This window comes from Mastigoproctus giganteus, chromosome 1, assembly GCF_048544385.1.
Source record: "Mastigoproctus giganteus isolate SK-2022 chromosome 1, ASM4854438v1, whole genome shotgun sequence".
Lineage (NCBI taxonomy): Eukaryota > Metazoa > Arthropoda > Arachnida > Uropygi > Thelyphonidae > Mastigoproctus > Mastigoproctus giganteus.
In genome coordinates this window covers 35372717-35385524 of record NC_143575.1, presented here as the reverse complement: position 1 = coordinate 35385524, position 12808 = coordinate 35372717, and positions in this window count along the sequence as shown.

Below are 12808 nucleotides of genomic sequence, written 5' to 3'. Positions count from 1 at the left end.
TTCTGTTTTTTAATATTTGCCCAAAATAAACGGCTGCGCCGATTAACCAGTGGCCCAAATAAACGGAATCCACTGTATATACATATTTTTTATTTTTTTAAAAAATTTTGTATGATACTTTGACAAAGTAACTGGTGTCTAAAGAAAATCAAGAATCAGAATATTTGTATATGGAAACTCAATTAAATTCTAGCAAGTTTTTGGAGCTGCAGTTGCAGAGAATAAAAGATAAAATATCGCAGTTGGTTAGTACCAAATATTTCTGGAATATATACACCCAAAGGCCAGTTTTTAGTTACCGATATGTATTTCACGTTAACCGTATGCTGCCTTGGCTTATTCTCCTGTTTCTTTTTGTAAAATCATATCGCATGCTATTTATGTGCTGAAATTGTCCCTTATTATTAAAGCCAGCTTAATCCATGCAGAAAAAAACATTGTGAAATATCCAGACTAGCTAATTCAATATCACTATTTGGTACACACACAGTTTTTCTTCTATGTTTTTAAAACAAACTAAATACTCTAAATACCAATGTTAAATGATTATTATTCAGAATGTCCAGTATTAAATACCTAAGCAATATTTCCAAAATTATGTCTCAAGTACCATTTTTATAATACTAAAGGAAAGAGCTATATATACTCTGATAAACATTTTATTTTCTCATAAACAGAGCAAGCTGAGTTTGGTGCATTCTTTGTAATTTATTTTTTTGCACAGAAGCGTGTATACAAAATAAGTTGTCGCTTCCCAATTTTCTCAAAGTAAATTTTGTTAGTAAATTTTGTCGACAAAATATTACATTAACTCAAAGCAGTATTTGCTCTGTTTATTAAAGTATGAAAGTTAAGATGAATATATGTACATGGTCTATGATAATGCACAGAATGAAATATGAATATGTGCAAATTCCTTTGAAATAAGTAGGTAATAATATAAAATTAAAATACTGTAGATAGCCAAATTATCATTGATTCATAATATATTTATTTTAAGACAACCAAGTTGCTCAACATGCAGCAACTTTTATGTCCAGAAGAATCCCCACAACATTGGAGTATCTTAATGTTGATCCTGAAGATTTTAGAAAATTCTTAAAAAATATGCTGTTATATGCAGTTAGAAATATCTTTTCACTTAAACTGAAGATTATAACATGTATGATTTTACACGTTATTACGAGTTACATAGGACACATTAGAACACATTTTTAGTCTACCTCTTTCACCACCTCTACTGTATTTCTATCGTATCATCCTTAATATTGTGCTGTTCTCATTACTGTAATAAATTCTTAGCTACACATCTTTTTTTTTCTTTTTTTTTTTTTTCAGAATTTTTGTTGCATCAGCCACTCGGTACACTTACAAACAAACAATTGTTTGTTTGGACTGCTAATATTCATTTAGTGGATTACAAAACCTTTTTTGACTGACATTTTGGATTCTTTATTAACTGATTCAACTGAAAGAGTTATTCATTAACAGCATGTTAAAAACTTTATACATACAGACTAAGATATTTTGGAATCAAAACACATCACATGGTTTTACTGTGGTACAGAAATTCAAATCTACTTTTCAGTTTTGATGAGATTTCAAAATAACATTACAATGTTCTTCTCTTAGTATTCATGCATAGGCCTATACAAAAAAAAAAAAAAAAAAAAAAACTATGTAAAAGCCTGATTCCCACAAAAACTGTAAGAAAGCTGTTTAGGTGGGAATGAGGCACAGATGATGAGCAGCAAAATACAAAATTTCCATAAGTTAGCATGGTTACAATGTTAAAAAAAAAAAATAACAAAAAGGTTGTCTCATTTTCAACCTATTTTGTTGAGATTGTCATAGATATAACAAATTGAAATAAATCAACCAGTTATGTTTGTTACATAAAAAAAATACAAAACCTGAATAAAAATATACAGAACAAATTATCTTCATATATTTTAATATATTTACACTGGAAATCGTTAAGAATACGTTACTATAAAAAAAAAAAAAAAAAAAAAAAGGAGTTAATAGCAGCACATAGGAAACAATGGATTGTTCCATCTGACTAGAAATTGCTTTTTTCCATTACAACAGTACAGCGCTTCCACCTAGATATATAAATAAGAAAAAGAAAAAATTAAAATGTTTAACATTTCTAAGTAATGGTCAGTAATTATGGTTTTAAAATAAACTGTTATGGAAACATATTTTGAAATTATATTATATCTTATTTAATAGCTATACCTTTATATAAATAAAATGAAAATGTAATTCATTTAAAACTGCAGTCTACCTTAGTTAATTCATTATACTTTATTTCTCTCCTCTTTGGTTATGATTTTTGCATCACAAAAGATTTTGCTTATTTGTGCATTGTAGATGTCTTGCCATTGATTTCAATTTCTGTACCACTTGATTCAATTTACTTCCCAACTTCTTACATGTTCATAATTTTGCAAGAATACATAGTGTTTTTTTTTTTTTTTTTTTTTTACTACAACTCTACTATAACATATGAAACACTATACATTTTCTGTTTTTGAATTTTCTTGAATTTCAGTAGTCTTACTGACAAATGAATTTCTGGGGTAATTTTAGTACACTTAATTTATAAAAGGCCAAAAGAGAATCAAAAAAAAAAAAAAAAAAAAAATTTTTTTTTTTTGCGTAATAATATGAAATTAATATATGAAATAATATGAAATTATTATTAATTTCATATTATTACGCAATTTAAGTACCTATACATAACAATGGCATTTGAGAATGAAAAAAATTTAGTTAAAAAATATGTGTTAAAAATTGTGTAAGGAAGACACCATTAGAGAATTTTTAGTGCAGACACCCTGGAACACTTTTGTGAACGTGCATGGGTATGCAAACCACTGGTTGGGAACTGCTGTGTTACACTATACTGTAACAATTGCGATGTTAAATTAGTTATATCCTTGCTAAAAAGTAAAAATTCCTTAGCCTGACAGAAAAAAGATATATAGCCAACAAGTGATTAGAACCTTCAAGCCACTTATCACAATTAAAATCCTACTGTTCCTCTGCACCACTTGTTTTACATGCTGCGATATTCATGCCAAAACACCAATACAATAGCAATACGGTTAGAAAGTCGTAACTTACAAATCCACTAGCTAAATTTAAAAATAAGCTAAGAAATTAGCATTAGTGGAGGCATATGGATGCAAGAAAGCAAGCTTATGCAGCATCAGCCAAAAAAAAAAAAAAAACTTCCACTTCACCCCTCCGTTCATTCAAAATACCTGTCCAGCTGAGCCTTAAATTTATTTAGGCTATCTACTTCCACAACAAGGGATGGAAGTCTGTTCCACCAACCAACCACCCCGCTGGCTAAAGGCAAACTTCCGGACATCTAACTACATTCGTCCTTCCTCAATTCCATCAGCATTCCTGAATCCCATCAGCATTGAGCATGCTCAAACCATTCAAGGCTTTATACACTTCTATCAGATCACCTCGCCAGTGCCTAGTCTCCAGACACTGCAATTTGCAAAACTTAAGCCTTTCTTCGTAAGAGCAACCCTTTGTTCCATTCACTAACCGTGTTGCCCTTCTCTGTACTCATTCCAGCAGCGCTACATCCTTCTTGAAATGAGGCCTCCAGACTTGTATACAGTACTCAAGGTGAGGCCTGACCATTGCCTTATACAAGGGAATAATCACCTCCTTATCTCTGCTAGAAAAATTCCTGTATATCATTGATAAGACACCATGAGCTACTCTTGCAGCCCGTCTGCACTGCTCAGAGAACTTCATATCTGCCTGCACAATTACCCCCCCCCCCAGGTCCTTTTCATTCTCTACCACTGTCAGTGTAGTACCACAGAGTTGATACGTTGCTCTGGAGTTGCTGTTTCCCATATGTAGTACTTTACATTTGTCAATGTTAAACTTCATTTGCCACCTCTCAGCCCATCTGCTCAACCTTTCCAGATCCTGTTGCAGCAGTATAGCGTCTGTAGTGTCCTTAACAATCCTGCCAACTTTTGTATCGTCTGCAAACTTGGACATTAAGCTTGATATACCATCATCAATATTATTTATAAATACAGAAAACAATAATGGACCCAACACTGAACCCTGAGGGACTCCACTAATAACATTGGTCCATGATGAGCAGTGTCCATTGATTACCACTCTCTGTCTTCTCCCCCTCAAACCTCTTTATCCATAGCAGCAATTTGCCTCCAATGCCACACTGCTCCAATTTGTGCAGCAGTCTTCCTGTGCAACAGTATCAAAAGCCTTTCTAAGATCCAAGTATATAATATCAAAGTTATTCCCTGCATCCAGTTCTTTTGTGACTGCATCATAGTATCCAATCAAATTGGTCAGGCAAGACTTCCCCTTAACAAAACCATGCTGTGTCTGAGCTATAACTGAAGCTTTGTCTAGATGATCCTGCAGTGCTTCTTTAACCAGTGCCTCCATTAATTTTCCTGGAACAGAAGTTAAACTCACAGGTCTATAATTACTTGTTTCAGGCTTGGATCTTAATTTGTGAATTGGGATCACATTTGCACATCTCCAGTCTATAGGTCCCTCCCCTGAGTCCAAGGAAGCTCTCATAATTATGGCTAAGGGTTTGCTTACTTCCTTTGCTGCCTCCTTTAATATAACTGGATAGATCCCATCCACCCCAGGTGCCTTTCTTGTGTTTATCTTCAACAATTTCTCCTCCACTTTACTCTCAGTTATTACAAGATTATCAAGCTTACTGCCAGAGTTGAATACACCTATGGTATTCCCCTCGCTGAATAACTCCTCATGTGTGAATGTCGATGCAAAATATTCATTTAGTTTGTTAGCTACACGAGCAGGATCATCAACAGTTGAACCATCAATATCAAGTGGACCAATCTGATTCAACCCCTTCCTTCTAGAGTTTACATAAGTAAAAAACTCTTTACTGTTTTTCTTTGCATTCCTTGCCAAAGATTTCTCGTAATCTGCCTTCGCCTGACTAACCTCCTTTGTAACTTGGTTACAGATCAACTTATATCTATCATAGGCTTCTGTGTCATGTGTTAATTTATATGTATCCCAAGAATTTTTCTTCTCTGCCATGTCTCATTAGTTCATCTGACATCCATTTAGGCCTAAACCTTGAACAATATGTCTTAGTTGGTACGTAAAGCCTAGTAGCTTCCAAGATAAGTTGTTTGAATGCTTCCTATTTTGAATTTGCTGTTGGTAACGTCATCAGTTGGTCCCACTGTGTAGAATTTAAATACTGTCTCAGACCATCGTAGTCGCCTTTATGAAAGCAATAACCCTTCCCTTTACCCCTGATGGTAGTTACCTCTTTGAGTAAATCCCAATTCAGCACACTGTGATCACTGTCACCTAGTGGTTTCTCTACTGCAGATTCTTAATGCATGAAGAATCACTACTGATAATCAAATCAAGGGTATTACTCCCTCTAGTTGCCTCCCGAACATGCTGATGTAGAAAACAATCATCCAATAAATCCACAAATACCTTGCTAGTGTGTGAGTGACCAACCTACAAATTCCAGTCAATATCTGAGAAATGACAATCCCCCATTATAAGACTCTCTGATTTACTGGCCCACTCTATTTCCCCTGTACAGTTTCTTATTATACTCATCAGAGTCATTAGGCCTATAGCACACTCCTACTCTCAATTTTGATCTCCCAGTGCTTATGTCACACCAAACTGACTCGACACTGCACTGTCCAGCGATGTTGACTGGCTTTACTTCATTGGATTTTATGTGTTTCTTAACTAATAGCATAACCCCACCTCCCCTCCTGTCCGGTCTATCCTTTCTGTAGATGTTGTACTCCCCAAATTCCAATTCTGGATTCCTTATATCTGTGTGACACCACGTCTCTGATATCCCAACAATATTCGCCTTTGATTCTTTGAGCAATACCTCAAATTCATCAAATTTATTTACCAATTCAACAAATTTGTTTACCAGAATGTGACTAAAGAAATGTGATTAAACTATTTGTGAAACACAATTTAATATGTCAATTAATCAAAAAGATGGCAGAGATTTCCAAGCAACTTATCCATTTCCGTGAGGAGCTCAAAATCCTGCATTCTGGCACTCATAATCTCCAATGTGTTACCCTGTGCTCAAATGACTACAATTTTGTGAAGAGAAGAAAAGGGGAAAAAAATAAAAATTTTTTGTTCTTTAAGTTCATATGTGTCTTTTTATTGTTCTAGTATTAATAAAAATATATATTTAAAATAATTTTGTTATTTACATGTTTCTTTACTTATGGAACACATTGCATTACTGCATGATATTTGAAATTGGTTGTTCATTAAGTTACTAAAAATTCATATATCTTTCAATGGAGATGTGATAGAAATATAATTTTGATATTTCTAGAATCAGCAGATCAATTTTTGTTCAGAATCTACAACTTTTGTTCCAGAGGCACAAAAAAAAAAAATATATATATATATATTTTATTTTTTGTTGGCCAGTGTTATTAAAAGCAATAATTCACTTCTGGTGATTCAAAAAACCTATTCGCAATGCTTCAGTATTTTTTTTAGTATATACGAGGGGCTTCGTCCCCTGCTCGCCACTCTCGCTTCTTTTGATAAAGTAAAATAAAATACTTACAGAAGCTTTCGACTGTGTGTGTGTGTGTGTGTGTGTGTGTGTGTGTGTGTGTGTGTCTCTTCCTCTACTATTACTGGCCCACTCTATTTCCCTGTACAGTTTCTTATATAGAATACATAAATAGATTACATATGGAAATAACGCATGGTACCATATGATCAAGTCAGATAAACATACTGCGTGACAATGCTTAAACAGAAACTTGTTTTACAACCGTAAAACAAGCTTCTGTTAAGTATTTTTCGATTTTTTATGTATTACCACGTAACCTGCATCTCCCTTCTCCCATTGGTTGAATAAATATCACTAGGAGGAAAATTATTTTAACGATTAGAGAGATATTACACTTAGTAAGGCAGTATGTAATCAATTTCAATTATCCAGTAAGACAATATATATATTTAAACCTATCTTCTTTTCAGAATAAATATGAAGGTCTTAAATATCAATGTTTTCAAATCGATACAGTAAATACTGGTAGTTTCTATGACACTTGTAGCAGTGTAATCAGTATCAGCAGAGGATTATAAATCATAAATTATAGCAATACTTATGTGATTTAATAATTTAACTTGTCATGTAGATCGTAACATAGGCCAGTAATATTCGTAGAGCTTTTAGAATCAGTGATTTGGCATAGATAGCTAGCGGAGAGTGTGAACCACATGGGTGGCAATAGATAGTTAAATTTATTATCTATTATACCTACTTAGATCTTACAAATGTAATTTTTTAACTAAATACATATAACGACTTAGATTTTACAAACGTAACATTATAAATTAATACATATAAATTGATAGGAGATACGAAATTCATAAAATGTAACCCAGAGATAATACTCAATACTGATATATATAGTATTATAACTGCATTGGGATATAAGTTTAGGGTTATATTTTGTATTGAAATTGAAATTTTATTTGAAATTGAATCGAAATCATAACTCAGACCAGAGCAGCAAAGCAAAAGGCTCAAGCTAATGGGAGTGCTGTGGCTCAGGAGAGAACTGAGGGGGCAGTTGTCCTCTGAATCACAGCCTTTTGAAATATACTGCTTGTTTGATGTTTGTCAAGCAATCAGGAACAGGACATAATATTGACAAGGGGAATGTCATTGTGTGTGCACAATGTAAGAAGTGAGAAAATCAGGTGCCAACTCAGCATAGTTATGGGCCTATATGAGAGCTTGAAGGACAGCATTAGCATTAGTAGAAGCATACGATGCAAGAAAGCAAGCTTATGCAACATCAGCCAAAAAAAAAAAAAAACAACCCCTCTCATTCATTTCACACCTCCATTCATTCCAAATGCCTGTCCAGCTCAGCCTTAAATTTATTTAGGCTATCAACTTCCACAAAAGATGGAAGTCTGTTCCACCAATCAACCACCCACTGCTTAAAGGCAAATTTCCACACATCTATTCTGCAACTGTCTTTTCTCAATTTGTGTGTCACCTGATAATTTATATACACCCCATACATTTTTCTTCTCTGCCACAAGCCTCAATTCATCTGACATCCATTTAGGCCTGAACCTTGAACAGTATTTCTTAGTTGGACAAGGGACAAGGGGACAAGGTATTCTTGTATTGATTGCGGCCTCCAGGGTTACCCCTATATACCGCTGTAGCATCTGTAGGTTATTTATAGCCGGCAAGTGTGTGTAAGTGTGTGTGTGTGTAAGTATATATGTGTGTTGTGATGGTTGTTGTTTGCCGGCCCTGGAGTCTTAGCAGCCGGGAGGCAGGGAGCAAGCTACCTGCGTCCCGACTCCCGTCCCTAGCCACGTGGAGGCGCTCCAGGAACTATCTAAATTACACTTAGTGGGATTCCAACAAGTGGAATCCCGGTTATAGTAAATAATGAATAGGGAGGATAAAGTAGGAGAAAAGAAAGTAGAAGAAGAAATGAGAGCAAAACACTCTCTCAGGAAAAGAAGAAACAGGAAAGAGGAAAACACTAGTTGGAAAATCTAACAAGCGAGAGAGCTTGAAGAGGTAAAATTTTGAAGCCTGAAGGCTTGTACATTTGAAAGAAAGATTCCCCAAGCCGGGAAGGAAGCCCAACTTGCACCGACAAGGGGAAAAAGAAAAGTCTCAAGGAAAGAACATAGGTAATATACAAGTGGCTATTAGATAGCCACTTAAAAAAAAAAAAAAGAATAAATTAAGATAAATAATAAATACTTATGTCACCGATATGAAACATAGCAGTAAACATATTAACAAATTACACTGCATAAGCAGAGAGTAAAATATACAATTACAATATTTACAAAGTAATTAAAATCTTGGCTGAAAATTAGTCAACCAAGGAATTAACAGAAATAGTCATCCAGAAGAAATGTAGAAACATATATACAAAACACAAAGAGACAAACAGAACTCACCCAAGGCAAATATATGCCAAAGGCAAAACCAATAAATACTGTACAAATAAATTAGTTAACCGAATCAAAAGCAATTCTAAATTTAAATCTAAGTATAACAGATCAAAATAATAAGTTAAGTATTAAACAATAATTAATTAATATGCAGAGAAGATGTCTCTGCACAAGTAATCTAATCTATAAACATATGTACATAACCAGCAAGTGCAAAGCTGCTACCACAAGCTGCGAAAAACAAAACTTGTTTCAAATAACAAGACACGTAGAATTAACAATAATGCATAGGTAAGCATTAAAAAAAAAAAAAAAAAAAGGATGTCAATTGCCAACAAAGCAATTGGATCTGAGAGGGCGGGGAGAGGTCCATCCCACCCCTCAGAACCAAAACCCATTTACAACAAAAAATGCTAGACTAAGAACTATATGGTACTAGCAAAAACCCAACTGATTGCAACTGCAATCAGGCAGGAAAGAAAAATACAACAAATAATCAGCCCCGCAGGAAAACAAAATTAAATCAAAACACAAGCAGCAAGAAAAGCAGCCAGCAGTAAGACAGGCTAGAGAGGAAAATCATCTCACTCAACCAGAACAGCCAACTGAAGGTTGGATCTGAGGGAGCAGGGAGAGGTCCATCCCACTCCTCAGAGCCAAACAGACAACGCAAGAAGAGAAAAACTGTCTCTTCAACATAATGAGCTAACTACACAAGTAATGTACAATATAAACATTTAAGATTAACTGCTGATTTAAAACACAATAAAATCAGTTACTCTCAATTCTGAGAGCAAACAACAAATCAAACAAAAGCACCATGATATTAACAAGATAATTACAGTATTTACAAAATACATACAATTTAACACAGAAAATCATTTCAGGCAACCCGGACAGAGTTCGAAGTGGGAGAGGGGAGGTCCATCTCTCCCACTCGGCCAGGCAAAAACCTGAAACAAGTCTCCAGAAAAAGACGCAAAAACTCTGCGTCCAAAACACAAGACAATTTAGGCAAGGAAGAAACTCCTCTCGAAAAAAAAAAATCAATACAGTAATATATATAAATATTAAGAACAAATAACGAAATCAAGGGTTATTCCTTGATAAAGCCGCTCTTCTCCGGAAGACACAATTAGCAAAAGAAGAGAAGGCAGAAAGAGAGTCCGCCGACCCAACCAGGCGCCAAAAATCATCTAAATTATATACATTTGTACAGATAGACAATTGTTGTCTTAAATCCACATATAAATTACAATGTAGGACAATATGTTCAACCGTCTCCTCAGAGCCACAAGAGCAGAGAGGAGAGGGGACGAGTCCAAATCTATATAAACGAGAATTAATTCCATGTCCCGTGATTAAGAAAGTGGGAAATAACCCAAGTTGAAGCCAGTTAAAGTTTTTATCTTTAATAAAAACACGAGGAAAGAAAGCGTATGTGATTCTGCCGAGAGAGGAATCATCCCAAGAGTGTTGCCACTCTTCCAAAGCAAGATTGGAAAGTCTGGCCAGATCAACATTTGTAGAGTTCTCATAATTATTAGCAAAATCTCCCACCGAGGCAGGAGAGAGAGATTTCCTATGGTAAGACAAGAAATGCAATATAATTTCCAGGTAGATAGGGAGACGACCATTAATAACAAGCAGGGCATCAGTAGAAACAGTTCTACATGCCCTGCAAGTATAGAGAAGGAAGGACCGCTGCGCCTGCAGAAGGTATTTTTGGACCAGTGAATTAAGAATTCTGAAGCCCCAAGCGCCAGCACCATAGCAGACGATGGGGATGAAGATACACTTGTAGTAAAGACCAAGAGAAGACGACTTAAGATTCCAGAGGGAACGGGCAAGATGCAACAGCCAGCCGGTAAGAGAACGGATTTTCTGCCGAAGGTACTTACAATGGGGAATGAAAGATAAACGATCATCAATCACCACCCCAAGGTATTTATATTCACTTACCAATTTAACAGCCTGGTCAAGAATTTTAACCACAGGGGGACGATTACGATTCAGTAGGCCTTTCAGAAGAACCTGTTTAGTTTTAGGGACTGAAATGGAGAGTTTATGGAGGGAACACCACATGTGAAGATCATCCAAGATGTGGTTTGCTTTAATTTCCAATTCTAGACGAGAATTCCCAGGTACAAGCAAGGCAAGATCGTCGGCGTAGGCAATGTTGACAATATCATCATGAGAGGCATTTAGCCATCCATCAAGGACCACGTTCCAGCAAACATGGCCAAGAACGGATCCCTGAGGACAACCCCTAGAAACCGGCCTCGTAACCGAGCAAAAACCGGAGGAGACCACAAGGCTTCTATTATCGAAATAACTAGAAATTAGTTTGTAGATAGGACAGGAGACCTCGGCCTCCCGAAACCTCGCCAGGACACTCTGCCACCATAAGGTGTCAAAGGCCCCTTTGAAGTCTACAAAGAGACCGAGAACGTATTTAGAAGGAGATGCTCGAACAGTGCTCAGGAGAAGATTAATTGCATCTGTAGTTGATTTACCTTGCGTGAAACCAAACTGGGAAGAAGAACAAAGATTTTTTGAGTTATAGTAACCCTTGAAACGTGAAACCAGAAGTTTTTCCAACAACTTTCCAAGAAAAGGAAGAAGGGAAATTGGACGATAAGAAGAAGGAGAGGCAACTGGATTGCCAGGACTCTTGGGAAGGATTTTTAAGTTGGCAATTTTCCAGCGATCAGGGAAAACACCAAACCGAAGGCAAGAATTCATTAGGATAGAAATAAGGATAGGTTTGATTTTCCAGATTCTTTTAATCACAGAAACCTCCATGAGGTCCAGACCTGGACTTTTGCCAATAGTAAGGGTATTAATGGCAGAATCAATTTCTATATTAGTGAAGGGATCCTCAGAAGAAGAGCCTTCAAACACAAGATGCTGTAATCTAAAAAGAGTTTGTTCATTGCTCTCAGGAACAGAGATGTCCCTGAGAAGCAATTCATCCAAGATGGCATCAACAGATGCCGACCAAGTTAAAGTTTCAGTGGAATTTGGAACATGGATCGAGGTCTGAGGAATATGTGGGTGGAGTTTAGAGGCAATGACTTTATAGGGTAAACCCCAAGGATCTGATTTAATAGTTCTTTCCACGAGACGAGCCCAAGCCTGGGCCTTCTCCTCTCTAATACTGTTAAAATATCTGTTGCGAGCTGCCTTATACAAGTCAGCAAGCCTATTTACTTCAATTGGTGGCCTGTTATTCCTTCTAGCTCTATTAAGGTTTCGCCTGGTAGTCCTAAGATCTCTTCTAAGAGAGGAAAGACCATCAGACCACCAGGGAACAGAATTGATTCGACGAGATTTTTTAAGAAAACTAAGGTCAGAGACCTCAGTAATAATTCCAGTTATCTTTTCTTCCAGGGAATTTGGATCCAATTCAGAAAGATTAGAGATGAAATCCTCATTAACCAAACTCAAAAGATTAGAGTCGAAAATGCTCCAGTCAGAACCCTTAGTTTTATAGCGAGGGAAATCATAATTAACTCGAGGGGAAGAAGGCCTAACAGTGGTGACCAGGTCAAAAGTGATAGGGTGATGGTCACTGCTCGACCAAGAAGTACGAACCGACCAATTATTTATACCGAAAGAAAAAGCACGATTTGAAAGTGTGATGTCAATGTAAGATTGACCCTGCGAACTGGAAAAAGTTGGGGGATGACCCTGGACATTATGGACAATTAAGTTTTTTGCAACGATGAAATCCTCAAGGAGATCACCCTTGGGGTTAGAAGTAGGGCTTCCCCAAAGGGGA